The sequence below is a fragment of the Lagopus leucura genome, unplaced genomic scaffold, assembly GCF_019238085.1.
Source record: "Lagopus leucura isolate 7727_CA_CO unplaced genomic scaffold, USGS_WTPT01 Super-Scaffold_739, whole genome shotgun sequence".
In the NCBI taxonomy this organism is placed as follows: Eukaryota; Metazoa; Chordata; class Aves; order Galliformes; family Phasianidae; genus Lagopus; species Lagopus leucura.
Window position 1 is genome coordinate 2560735 of NW_024962255.1, and position 13892 is coordinate 2574626.

The following is a 13892-nucleotide window of genomic DNA, read 5'->3' on the forward strand; positions in this document are numbered from 1 at the left end:
CTGAAAAGTAATTGACCTCCACTGAGCTAGCAAATTCTGCCCAGGTAAGAGATGTTTTACCAAGACAGACTTGATAGCTGCCAGAACATCCTTTTGCAAAGGGAAAACAACAGAAATAACCACAATAACATGGAACAGAGACCAAAGCATTGTGGGGATCCTCAGTGCAACAGCAGATGAGATGACAGGCTGGCTCTGCAGTGCTGCACCACCGCAGTGAAATTCCACATCACTGTGACACTGTGGGACATGCAGTCCCTGCAATCTTGCCCTAGAGATGCCTTTGGAATACCAAGCACCAGCCGGATCTCTTCCATTGCCACCTCCTCCCAAAAGATGGAGACTCCCTGGGGAGCACTCCACAGTTAATAGGCAACTTGAACATTTTTGTTGCAATGAAATGATCTTTCTCCCCTACTACTGGGCCCAATGCTGTAAGGAAAGATATGCTGTAAAGAAAACCCCTAGTTACAACACTGTGCTTCCTCAGAAAACTTCATTTTCCTCTCGTTTTTCTTAGCTCTTTTCCTCAAGAAAATGAAGCGAGCTGAAGTTTTCCCCACGTGTTCCTTTCCTTATTAGCTCACTTCTTTCAGTGAGGAGATGGCTTCACTTACCGACTCCCTCTGAGCACCCCCACTATCACTTTGTGCTTTACTTGCTTCCTATAGAATCATACTCTTAAATTATTGTGTTATTTTAGTGTGTTTACATCTCTACTATGTTTTCTCCTTTTTAAGGCATCCATCCTCCCTCCCTCAACACTTGCCTCTACTCCAGAAAAGACCTAAAAGCAGAAAGAAATACGTGTTTTACAAAGGGACCAGAGTGACTGAAGCTGCTTAAAGGAAATCAATGTCTCTGCAGCCATCAGAAATATCACACTAGTTATAGTCGCCCAGCGCAAAGCAATTGGATTTTTCCTGCTGAGCAGCTGCTTTACTGCAGACTTTCGTGGACAGTACCTCCATGAGAGACGCTGCACAAGAATATATTCTTGGCAGCAGAAGGAGGGATCACGTGGTAAGGGAGGGCTATAGACTGCCAGCATTTGTTCAGTTTCAGCAATACAGCACAGTATTAGCTACATCACGCCTATACAGTATAATTAGAAGAGTCCAAAAGCTGGAGCCTAGCAGAAAGCTGCTGAAATTCTTCACAGAAACGTTCACTAGAGTGAGAAGAATACCAGTCTCCACTAGATGCAGCAACAATTGCCCTACAGGTGTCAAAAACATGAGCTTGTTCCTCTGTTATAAGGTTATTCCATCAGTTTGCTTTCTCACACCTCCTGCAAGAGCTGTGCTAATTGCTACATAGAAAACTCAATGAAATGCTATCCTTTTTTTCCCCCAACAAGAGCATCTTGATTGACTCGAGCAGCTGTGAAAACCTTTGGTACCCACGTACCTGCCCTTAAGGTTGGACAATCCTATAGTATCCACTGGAATGAGTTCGTACCAGAAGTAACTAAAATATTGCATTAATTAGTAAAATAAATAACCGTAGCAAGTCGGAAATCTTAGAGTGACTCTCGCATCTTCAAGCTTTATGCCACTACCTAAGGTCTGATTCATCAGTGATAAAGGCATCATGGCTGCTAGATTGCACTGCAAGCTAAGGCCTTGGGGAAGTTTCTGAAGACGTAGAAAGAAGCTGGAAAAATGGAGTCATTTCTCATGCAAACATTTTTCCTTTAGCAGTAAATGATGTTGCTTTGCAGATATCTTTTACAGAGTGGGCAGAAGCCCTACTCGACAATCTTCAAGAAAGTGCAAAACAGCAGCAACTGTCTTTTCTGACACAAGGCAAAAATGTACTAGAGATGGAATTCATCTTCTGACAGTCATAGCCTGCTCCTTGGAAGAAAAAAGATGACAAATGAAAAAAAGCCAAGAAGCAAAAGGAAAGGAATCTTTGTGAGGCAAGACACTTACTTGCTATCTTCTGGAAAGGAGGCTGCAGGCACAATGCTTGGCTTCCACCTCACTCTGAAACCTGGACACCTCACACCTAACAAGACCATGTGGGGCATAGTTTTAGCTGCCTTTTTGTCATGAGCTCACAGATGCATTAACAGCAGCTGCCTGCAGGCTTTAACAAGGCATCAAAATAGATAATGAGAAGTGAAGGTAAGATGGAGAAGAATGATGAAGTAAGAAGGAATCTGGGGATAAGAGGATGCCTGTAGGAAGCAAGTTCTCCACTATTCAATCGTTCCACTCCCAGTGATATCTGAAGAGTCACGATAAGATGAAATCCCTGGTGACTGGAAAAAAAGGCAATGTCACATCCATTTTTAAGAAGGGTAGGAAAGATGACCCAGAGGAAAAAAAGCAGGTGACTGCCAAAGAGAGAAGCAGTAGGATTAAGAAGCAGCTTATATACCTGTAGGAGAATAAGGAGAAACATAGGTGACCTGCAGGTTGCCAGCCTGAATGACAGGAACAATAGCTGCACTGTCACCTTTGCTAGGGGTGGGAGGGTGGGCCAGTCAGCCTCATCTCTTCAATTTAACCCAGCACAAAAGTACCTAAGGAGAAGGTAGAGAGAGATAAAACTGCGGAGGACAACAGAAGTGCAAATAATCCACCTCTGGAGGTCAGCTGAAGCCAGACATTATTTGCTTCACTATCCTTGCTGTCAGAAACTCTTCCCCAGCATCTTTCTCTAGTGGCTCCTTCTGCAGCTCAAATCCATCACATATCTTCCCTCTCCTAAAAGCCAGTTCCCACACTCCTACCCTCTCACACTGTGGATGGGCTGGCCAATTATGCTGGTGAGAAAGTGGGGCAGGAACCTGCACAATTTCATCATGTCTGCAAGGCACAGCAGACGTTCTGCAAGCTAATTGCAGCTATATCCTACCCAGTGATACAGAAACAAAACAAAACACAGTGTATCTACAGATGCTTTCATTCTCCAATAGTGATTTTGCATCACAGCAGTTTCAGTAGCACAGCCTCCTGAGAATCATTCAAATACCTCAGCGCCATCTGAGCAGGCTGTCCATACATCTAGACTGAAATGAACTAATATAATAACCATCACTGATCAGGCTTTTACACAAAGTCTCTACAGACCTGCACAGAAAAATTTACCGTTGAACTGTAGTGCTATGCTACTTTAACACCACATTTTATTTCGGGTTCCTTTTTCAATCCCTCAGCATAACCCTGTACAGAAATAATCTTGACGAGAACGTTTAAGACAAGGTTTTCAACTCACAGATGTGATCCCACTTATTTAGCTGGGAAGATCAGTGCCAAACAAGCCTTCCCTACGAAGGATTTGAATTCAAAATAAAAACCATTAAAGATGGCATGGCCATCAGAGGAAGCCAAGGAGTCAAGAGAAAGTACTCTGCCTCTCTCATCTTGCTCTGAATTAATACTGAATAATTGGGCAGCAGCTTTCAGTACTTAACAGGGCTAGTTATCTCTTCAGAAGGAAAGCAATGTTCCCAGCTACCCTGGTATCAACTCCCTAAGAGCAGCATTATGGTTATGGGTTCCTGGTGACAGAAGTTAGGAAAGCCCTCAGGAGACCAAAGGAGAGCAGGTAAGGTGACTCTAGCAGATAGATATTGGACAAGCAATAGGAAAAGAGCTTTGCACGTGAAGATGAAGAGAGATGCATGGATTGCCTGGATTTGGGTGCTGCCCGGTACAACCACACTCCACAGATCAAAACCATTCAATTAGAGACCATTCAGCTATATCCAGCTAAGGCATCTTATACCAAAAAAAAAAATGATATCACATTCTCACACCTAGGCCAGCACATCCATCACAATAAGCAACAATTTAACTTGCATAGATTTGTCAGCATCCATCCTAGTTCTAGTCACAAATCTGTGCTCAGATGAATCATCAGCAAAGCAACACAAGAGGTGAGTGCAAGCCAGCACTACTGGGTTTTATTCCCAGCCCTGCCACTGCCTCGCTGCATGACTTCCAGCAGTCAATAAATCTAACTGTGCTTTAATTTAATGATCTATAAAGTGGATATATTGCTCAGTTAGCTTCACTGTCACCCAGTGAAGTCAGTTAATATTCAAAAAATATTTGAAGTATATCCTATTACCTGTCAATCTTCTGCATGAGTATTTAAGCTGGAATTCTACCTATGATATTTCCCAGAACAACGAACGCTGTCCTTCCTGAACACAACTAAACCTGATTTAGATTTAAAAGACTTAAATAAGGCCAAAAGAATTAAGAGGATTGCCACAAGGCACAACCACACTGATATGGAGGGATATGGAGCACCATCTAGTGTCACACAAAGCCCCTCTGTTTCTCATTCCTGTGTCCCTTCAGAGCAACACTGCCTTTTTCTTTTACGTCCTGTGAGCACCTATGAAAACAGATCAGAACCTGATCATTTTGTGTGCCTTCTTAACAAGTGTTTTCTTTGACTCTACCTTTGTGAATATTTTGAAAGGCAAAGTTGCTGGGTTAATTGCTCAGTTTGTTTGGCAAAGAAAAATTGCACTGAGAAGTTTTTGGTTGTTTTCAGGGCTTTTATGGCAACACACAAGGGTAGCACTTCAGATGGGAACTGCCAACACCTCTGCAGAAGCTCTCAAAGGTCCTGGGGAAGAACCACAGGACCTTTATCTCCTCTTGGGGGTGGCAGCTCTGTCCACAAGATGATGACAGAAGCAGTTGGGAACTGCCCAAGGAATATGTATATTCTCAGCCCCTGGGGCCTGAAAATCAAATGCAACTCTTTTTAACGTGCTTTTATCAAACACCCATCCCTGAAGCTCAGTGCAATGGCTTCTGTTTATGCAACAGAATGAATAGGCTGAACTAGGAGTTCCGCTGTAGAAAAACTTACCAGTCCCTGAAAACATCAGCCAGACTATCAGCAAAATGCCAGTTCACTTTCTCTGCTGATTTACTTCATTGCTCAGCAGTCCAGGAGCACTCCTGAAGCACATCCTGGCAGCTCAGCCCCCTCATTCCTGATTAGATCCCCTCCACTTCAGCTCTGCTAACACCTCTGCTGAGCTAACCAATAAACACCTTGAGGAAAGCAAGCTGAAACAGACAACGCCTGTGGCTGGAGATAAAGAAAAACATATACTATTCAGCCAAAGTACAATGCTAATAAGTTCAGCACAATTAATTTTACAAGGATTTTCAATTGACTTTTTGCTTTGCTTTAATATTAAGCTCTCTTTCATATAGGGCATTAAGAAAAAATTAGCGTTCAGCAGCCATCTCTGCTTCCAGGGAGATCATTCTTGCTCTCCATTATTTTAACAGGCTCTCATAAAAGCTAACAAAATGAGACCAGACAGTACTGAGGTCTGCTGACATGACACGACGCTCCTGCACACCCTTCTTACACTAAGGCAGATGCATGGAGTCCATTTGACACAAATCACATCTTTTCAAAACCAGTTTCTCTTGATTTGTCACATCTGCAATGTCAAAACATCCGTCCCCGTCATTATTACCTCCTTACAGATTAATTGTTCTGCCAGTCATCAGTTCCTCAGTACGCTTCTCATTACCCGCTGCTCTCCCTTATATGCAGCATGGAACAAGGAAGCCCTGACACTTCTCATCTGAGACTCCTTCTACAACCACTATAGGTGGGAAAGACGAATGAAGGATTCTCTGCTGTCCCCTACCTCGAAAAAATCTGTAATAAATAATATTCATTGAAGTCATCACTGAAGGAAATCCAATGAGCTATGCTGCGTAACAGTGCTTCAGCCTCAGGTTTTACCTTTCAGCACTCCACCAAGAGAAATAGTTCTAAAACCAGGACTGCCCCCAAAGCAGGATCCTAAATTTTTGAGATGAGTTCAGATGTCAGTGGGTCCTGCAGGAAAGCATCCTACAAATAAAGCTCTGTCTTAATACCACAGCATCAACATGCAGCTTTCTGTGTTGGTTAAAACAAAGAAATAAAGTAGCTAATGTTCTTATTCCCATCTCCACTGTGCATTTGGTTCCTGAATTTCTTCTCTGATTGTTTAGGTCCCTTCCAACTCTATGGATTCTATGATTCTACAACTGGCATTTATAAATCCTCAATTTTGCTCTAAGAGGCACTGAGGGGCATTGTCATTGGCATACTCTGCAGGGTGGGAGAAGCAGTTATATTAGTTTAAGGCAGATAAGCACAAAACTGGAATTTCAAGAGCTTTCTAACTAACCCGTGCAAGATTCAGGCAAGGTGTGATAAGGACAAAGCATATATGGCACACACATCAGTGGCTTCTAAGCAGTGTAAAGCCAATGTCAATTTGCAGTTTGAAAATGGCTCTTCAAGGATGCATTTCAAACATACAGAGAGTTCTCTATTAGCTGCCTACACCAAATCTCTGCACAGGAACAGAGGGGAACGCATGTACCCCAGCAGAAACCACAGCATATGGTCTAAAGCAGGTCTGAACCCTCCAAAAGCATATGGTTGCATAGGACTCTCACTTCCTATAACCAAAAGCAGCACCAAATCAACACCAACCACACAAAGTGGCCAACAAAGCAAGGATGTCAGAAAACAAGCAAAGCAATGCACCCAGGACAACCAAATAGTTGACTAGTTGCTGCCTTTAAATATCTCATTAAATGCTCGATTGTAGTTCTTCTTCTTACAGCTACAACCCCTATGTTCTGCAGAACTGAAGACAGATTCCCTGATATTATTCCTTCCATTAAGTGGCACGTGATAGTCCGCAGGCCTAATGCTACAGGCACTAAGGTACAGACAGATGCACACCAAGGCAAAACACTGCAGAAGCAGGAGGTACTGTATGTATTCAAGTTCCTAAGGAACCATGTGAGATTGCCTGCAAGATAACATCTTGTTATCATCCCCCCCCCCCCCCCCCCCCAACAAGAATTTTAAGACCAAAAACAGACATTTCACATCCACTAGCACCAGCTCCAAGTGACAAATAACACTACAGATAAGACCCATGCTGCAACACTCCCAGGACACTAAAAACCTCAAACCCAACAGGTCCCCAAAGGGGTACAAACATTAAGTACAACAATGCATGCATCTGATGCAATGTTGTTCAGGAAGCATTTTTACTGCTTTTGATAGACTCAGGTTTATAATAAACATCTGGTAGAGGAAAGACCAATTTCACTTCTCTCTAGAGGGCCACCCTATAATTTTGGATTCAATCTCTCTCTGCATTTCATGTGCAGACAGGATTCCACATTGTATTAAAAAGCAGCAGTGGATGTGTAACAGACTCAGCTAAATCTGATCTGTTAACTATGATGTCTGTTAACAGATAACTAGCCTACAAGCATGACAGGTTCATAATACTGAAACAAAACAGGAAATTCTGACAAACACATTCCAGACTGCCACAGTTTAATTATTATATAAAATGTAACACTTCAGCTTACATTTAATGCCCAGTGACTCTCCAGCTACCTGGTGAAGCCTTGGTATAAACATGTCTTGAGGTCACTACTGGTGAGCAATGCAACAATCCCAAATTACACTTAGAAATCTCAATGCTGTTTCACAACATCCTAAACTTAATACAATCCAGTTAGGGAGTTCATTTTCTTTAGACCACAATACTTTTTAGGGAATCCTTCAAGTCTTGCAGGCATAGTTTATTATCATTATATTAAAGCTAAACATTTGGTCTTTGGGAAAAAAATAAATAAATAAACCTTCCTGTTAGCAGTCCTGCAACCACGAGGCATGGGGATAGAGGTTGAGTAAGCAGCTTAAGGGCATGCCCTCCTATCCCAGCTACAGCAAGGACAGTGCTGCTGCTAATCCCTACACTTGCAAGAGCTTCTCCCTAAAAAAATCATTTTGTGTTAAGATCGTGGCATATTTAAGTGAATAGCAGACGAATCCCTAATAACACACATAATACACACACAGCACACATTCAGCGCTGTTTGTGGCATTGTTTGCCAAGTACCAGTTCAGAGGATTTTCTATAATTCTCTCCAGCCTGTAGAGCAAAACCTGCTATCTCCATGCTTGCAGTAATGGCTTTAAAGCCACAAGTCCACCCCTAAAATGAAAACCAGCTGGATTCAGACCCTGAAGCTATAACCTTGCTGTGAAGTTCAAGAAACAAATCTTAAAATAGAATTCTAGAATGGCCTGGGTTGAAAAGGACCACAATGCTCATCTGGTTCCAACCCCGTGCTATGCGCAGGGTCGCCAACCAGCAGACCAGGCTGCCCAGAGCCACATCCAGCCTGGCCTTGAATGCCTCCAGGGGTGGGGCATCCACAGCCTCCTTGGGCAACCTGTTCCAGTGCCTCACCACCCTCTGGGTGAAAATAATTCCATTGCTTTTGGTTACAGTTTTCCTACACAGATTGCTGCCCACATTTCCACACTGATTAAAAAAAAAAAAAAAAAGGCAGAAAGACAACAAGGAAAAAAAAAAAAGCAAGCCCACACAAAGGCATAGCACATGGCCTTTCCTTAATACACCACCACACAGACTGACTCAGAATCAGCAGGTGAAACCCACAGGGGCAGGCACAGGACTGCATTTCCTTGCTAATCAACAGCAGGTGCCATGGCAAATCCCGCACAGTCCTTTCACATCTCTCAGTCAGTTCATGAAAAGGCGAGAATTAAGAACTCAGCCCAATAATCATTTGCTAGAGTGGAAAAAGCTGGTCTTCTCTCCTGCTCACTCCCAGTGCAGGTTTTCCTTCTTCTCCCCCAGGCAGGGAGATGTTTCCATCCACTGTCATCTCATGCATCATGGGCTTCACTGTGAGATTTCCACCCTGACCACCTCAGCTGCTGCACTGCTCGTGTTCATTTTCCTGCTGCTCCCCACTTCCCAACCAGTCCCCAGCACAACCACCTCAGGTTGAAAACAGGTGGCTCTACCACCTAAGCACCATCTCCCCTCTCCATCTCTACCTGGTGTATTTTTCCTCGTTTTTCTCTTCTCACATTTCCCCCACTGACCTTTCTTATTCTTTTCTTAGTTAAGAAGACACATTTCAAGGCACAGAATCTGCCTAGTGAACACAAGTAGAGTCAGGAGGCAAAATTAATAGCTTTATTCTGGAAATAACACTGCTACAAAAAAACTCCCTGAGCACTCAGCCCCTCAGGCTACATTTCCTAGTAATTTTTCCTACAGTAGCTGTCAAAAAGGCTGCTCTGTGCTTTACAGGCAGTCTGTTCTGTTGTACAGAGAGACCCCAACAGTAAAATGGCTTTTAAGTCTCAAGATCCCACAGCAGGAAAGGGTTGGTAACAAACAGCAGATGACTGCTAACTGAGCAGCCTGGGTTTCAGCACAAGGATCTGTGCTTGTTTTTTCTTGGGCTGATTTTGACTCTTCCAAGCTCAAGGCAAAGCAATACCACTTGGCCTTGGAGCAGCATCACCTGATGAGATACCTAGTTATCTTTTGTCTACAATGCAGACGGGTTTGGTTATACCCATCCAGCACTGTGGAGATTGCTACCTTTTTCACTCTTATCTAGCAAAAGTAGCAGATCTGAAACTATAAAAAACAGCATATTTTACAATTGAGCCTTTCCTCATCTGCCTTCACTCACAGGTGCTGCAGCACAGTGAATTGAGATAACCATTCATCAGATGCTTCATTAGCACAGCCCCACAGCCCTCCTGGATAATACTTGTTTGGCTCTTACTGCTGGACTGACTCCCAAACACTCCTTTGCTAGACGTTATGCTACTAATGAACCTCTTCCAAATTTCTCTTGCCTCTGTTCTTCACTCTCCCCCTGCACAGCAAGTTGCTTTGCAAAATAATAATTCCTTACATGCAGAAAGCTGCTGCCAGCTTATTAAAAAAGAAAAAAACACTGAAGAGCATCACCTTCATCATAGCCCCCACACCTTTCCTGTGCGTTTTATATGCCATTTATTTCTAAGACAAATGTGCCTGCAGTCCCTGGCTGAGGCCAGAGATGAACACGTGCCTTTGGGCAGGTTGGCCCCAATACAAAGGAATACTAACTACATAAGGCAGAAGATGAGAGGAGAAGAGAGAGATGGGAAGTCAGCAGCAAAGCCAGGGAGAAAACCTGTCACCATCTATGTGTCACTAACCTCTTTGCAGCCTCATTCCAAACCAAAAAAATTCCCATAGCACAGTTCATTCCTTCTCCCTCAAATTCATTTCTCCCTTTGAGGATAGATGCCTCTCTTCTGTATAACTACTTCCAGGTCATTAGCTGGCAGAAGGTCTTAAAACTCTTTTTATCCTCATAGCAGCCAAAGTAGCGTTAACAGCAGGCTGACATTGTTGCTGAATGCAGGTAGCACACCCAGATTGATTCTGGTGTGGCTATGGGAAAGCCCACCAGAAACTGTACAACAGAACAGGAGGAATGGGGCACAGGCAAGGGAGCTGTGCTCAGAAATAGCAGGCAGGCCCTAGGACTAGTTCTGGAAGTCATTAGCACAGTACCAAAGCAAACTTCATCAGATTTTATTTCACCACTTAACCCTTATGAGGGAAGAGGAAGTTATACACAAAATGGGAGTCAATCCCCTTCCATGTTCCAGCACCAACACAAGGGTTTTTCGAAGAACTTATGCCTATTTCATTCTTGCCTCATCATACAATGCATCCCATTTCCTCAGTATGAGAAGAAAACCATCAGTTAGCAGTAGGAAATGCACCAAAGGGATAATAAGATTATAGCATTGACAAGGTCTCAGTGGCACTGACCACAGCTGCACAGACCACTATGTGTCCCTGATGGCCAGACCTGCTGCTCACAGGATCCAGTCCTACCAGTCCACGTTTGAAAACGTTCCTACCTCTGTAGTTATTTCTATGAAAAATCAAAATTGAGCCAACCACAATCCATAAGGGATCTAAAATATTTAATCCTAATTTTGAGGAAAAAATCCAACTACCCACCATCCAGGGAACAATTTAAAACTATATACAGGATCTAGATCTTTGTTTCCTGTTTCTGAGGTTTAGCTAGCCTGCTGCTTCCACTCACATCTACTAAGTTATAAGTGTAGAAAAACTAGGATGGGAAAATAAAGTAACAAAAAAAAATAAGCAAGTAATTTCGCTGAGCTATGTTTCAGAATCTAGTTTTATTAGCATCTAGTAACCAGCTACCCATGCCATCAACCCATACAGCTAACAGTATCTTATACCAAAACACAGTTCTGCTCAACATAACTACAAATCTATTTGTACCAGTTAACTCAAGTATCATATCTGCTATGCTGGTCTTATTCATCAGTAAGACAGTTCTCAGAATAGGAAAGGACAGTAACTCTGACCACTCCTACATACACCTACTTCAATAGCAATAGGTTGTTCTTCACAGAAACACAGATAGGCATTCCATATCATATACATCTATGCTTACACAATGGACAGCAAGCCCAATATTTTACTTGAGGATGTTTTGAGAGTGGTTTAACCCACTCTGAGTTACTGAGTTACACAAGATACCCATAGTACCAACCCGTTCTCCAACTCATCTCCAATACAAAAAGAAGTATACTTCTAACATTATCTCCATGAACAACATGGCATTTTATATTCTCTATATATTTTTATTATCATATACAGAAAGAAGAGCTGAACTCACCCAACTGGTAACGTGGATCTCTGGCCGCACAGCACTCCTCCCAAGCAGCCCAAGCGATGCTCTCCCTTCAGTGGCTGGCCCTCAAATGAGCCCTGGGGGGCCCTACTGCGAGTCATAGCATAGAATCATAGAGTCATAGAGCCCAGACCTTCTGGTCACCTGGGGAGCACAGGTGCAAGCAATCTGCCTGAGCTCCCTGGGCAGGCCTGAGCCCTTCACCAGGTGCTCAATCACCAGTTCAAGCCATCACCTTACAGTTCCCCTACAGATAGCAGGTCCTGTAATACAACCAGCTGAGCATACTTTCTTAATATTATTTGATACATAATCCATTCATAAGTAAATTAAAAAAAATAATAACTGAAATTTACCCACCGCTTTGCATCACGTTCATGTGAATTAATTATTCTCTTACAAAGTTTTCTAAGTCTTCATAAATGGGCAGTACCCACCCCTGAATTAATCACTCTTTAGGCTCAGACTGCAGCCAACAGTACTTCATCGTGCTAAGACACCACATACATTCTAATGATTTTTCACACTTCTTTACAGAACACAAAGGATGCCATCCAAGAGTAAACGCAGAAATTAACCTACCCAGAAGAGCAAAGCAAGCCTGGTACGCAGAAACACCATTTTAAAAATCCCAGAAATTAATTAAAAGGTGAAGAAAATAAGCAGCAATACCTAGAAATACCTAGATTTTTCTCTTTCTCCTGAAAGCTGAGCAGCATAACTATTTGATACAGATGGAATAACTACATCACTTTTCCCCTGAGAAACAACTACAACCTCCAGGAACTCTTCAGTAAAGAAGGTTTGGTTTGATAAGTTTTAATGTTAATGTATCAGATATTCATTAGGGAAGCAAGCAGCAGCAGTATAACTTGGCTTCTGTCCTAACACCAGCTACAGTACTTTTTATTTGGTCTGAGCTGGAGAACAGCCCAGGAACACCATGAAGACATCTCCTGCTTACAGTATTCCATAAGACAGAACGCCAAGTCCTTCAGCCAATTATGCTACTTCCTTTCAACGTGTGCTCTCCTGAGTTAAGACACTTCATTAAAGCATCCATCTGACAGAGGATCTGGTTTGAGTTTAATAAAGGCACGCAACTGGCCCAGAGCTTTCAGACAAGGAGTATCTCTTTAGAAAGGGGTTCTTTGAAAGTGTTTGAAGCACTTTTGAAGCTTTCACATCTGAGTTTCAGTAAGCAGCTCCAACACGAGTCACGTTTGCCAGATTATAAGCCTAAAATCAACTTCATTTTTATAGATTAATGAATGAGAACAGCCATATATAATGTACTGAAATGACAAAATGCATCATTAGTGAGAGTCAGTAACCCAACATGGCCATTCACCAAGGACACCAACAAAAGAGAAAATGCAATTCTGAAGGACAACGTATTTGAGCATGTTAAACCTATGAAACATGCAGCAAGGAGAGCATATCTGTGCACCTCAGGCCAGCAGCAAATAAAGCCTTTATGGTTGGACACAGAAACTAGCAAAGCACTACTGACATCTAGTGCTACACTGCTGTTTGTTAGCATTGAACTGATCTCTGCAAATGCAGCTCTTTCAATTTCAGCCCCCGAGGGTCAAAACTAGATCTGAGATAATGCTAGAAGGAGGTTTTAAGATATTTGAGAACCAAAGGCAGGGCCTTCCCAGTTGTCACACCCTGCGTAGGAGTTACAGCACTCACTTTGAGAGCATTTTTGCATCTCTAGCATCCTTGCTAGCCTTGATATTGCCCTGCTACTGCTTTCTATCTCATGGAGTACAGCCAGTAGCCAGTTACAAGCACACATTAGTGTTCTTTATCCTGACGCCAAGGTAGCCATTCCCCAAAACAACTGGACAAAATCTAGAAAACCTGATCACTTTGGAATGAATTCAGATCAGATCTGGCTCCTCCACACCAAAAAGTTTTGTTCCATTGAGATTTTGGACAAGTGATCATTCCTACAGGTGTACTGCTTGGCCCACAGTGACTCATGGGAGACACTACTGTTCCTCCTTCAGTGAAGGAGGAACATTATGATGTCAGCATGCTTCACATCATAAAAGTGAGATCAGAATGCTGTCTGGGAGCTTCTTTTCCATAAAAATTACCACATATGTCATAACAGTGCACGTGTCAGAGTGGCACCAGCTCAATTGTATGTGACTGAAAGCAAAAGACAAGGACAAAGCGGCCCATGGGGAAGCAGGAGGAGGTATCAGGACTGCAGACACAGCAGCCATTCACGGAGGGAAGGGAAGGGAAGGGAAGGGAAGGGAAGGGAAGGGAAGGGAAGGGAAGGGA

At 42.9% G+C, this 13892-nt stretch overlaps 1 long non-coding RNA gene across 1 annotated transcript in view; it reads right to left on the minus strand.

The window, feature by feature from the left end:
- The window catches only part of LOC122175627, a 93319-nt gene extending 81705 nt beyond the window's left edge, over positions 1-11614 (minus strand). Inside the window, exon 1 of the long non-coding RNA XR_006177457.1 lies at positions 11577-11614. This is a non-coding gene — a long non-coding RNA (uncharacterized LOC122175627). The remainder of the gene's footprint in view (positions 1-11576) is intronic.
- Positions 11615-13892: the final 2278 nt, after the last annotated feature.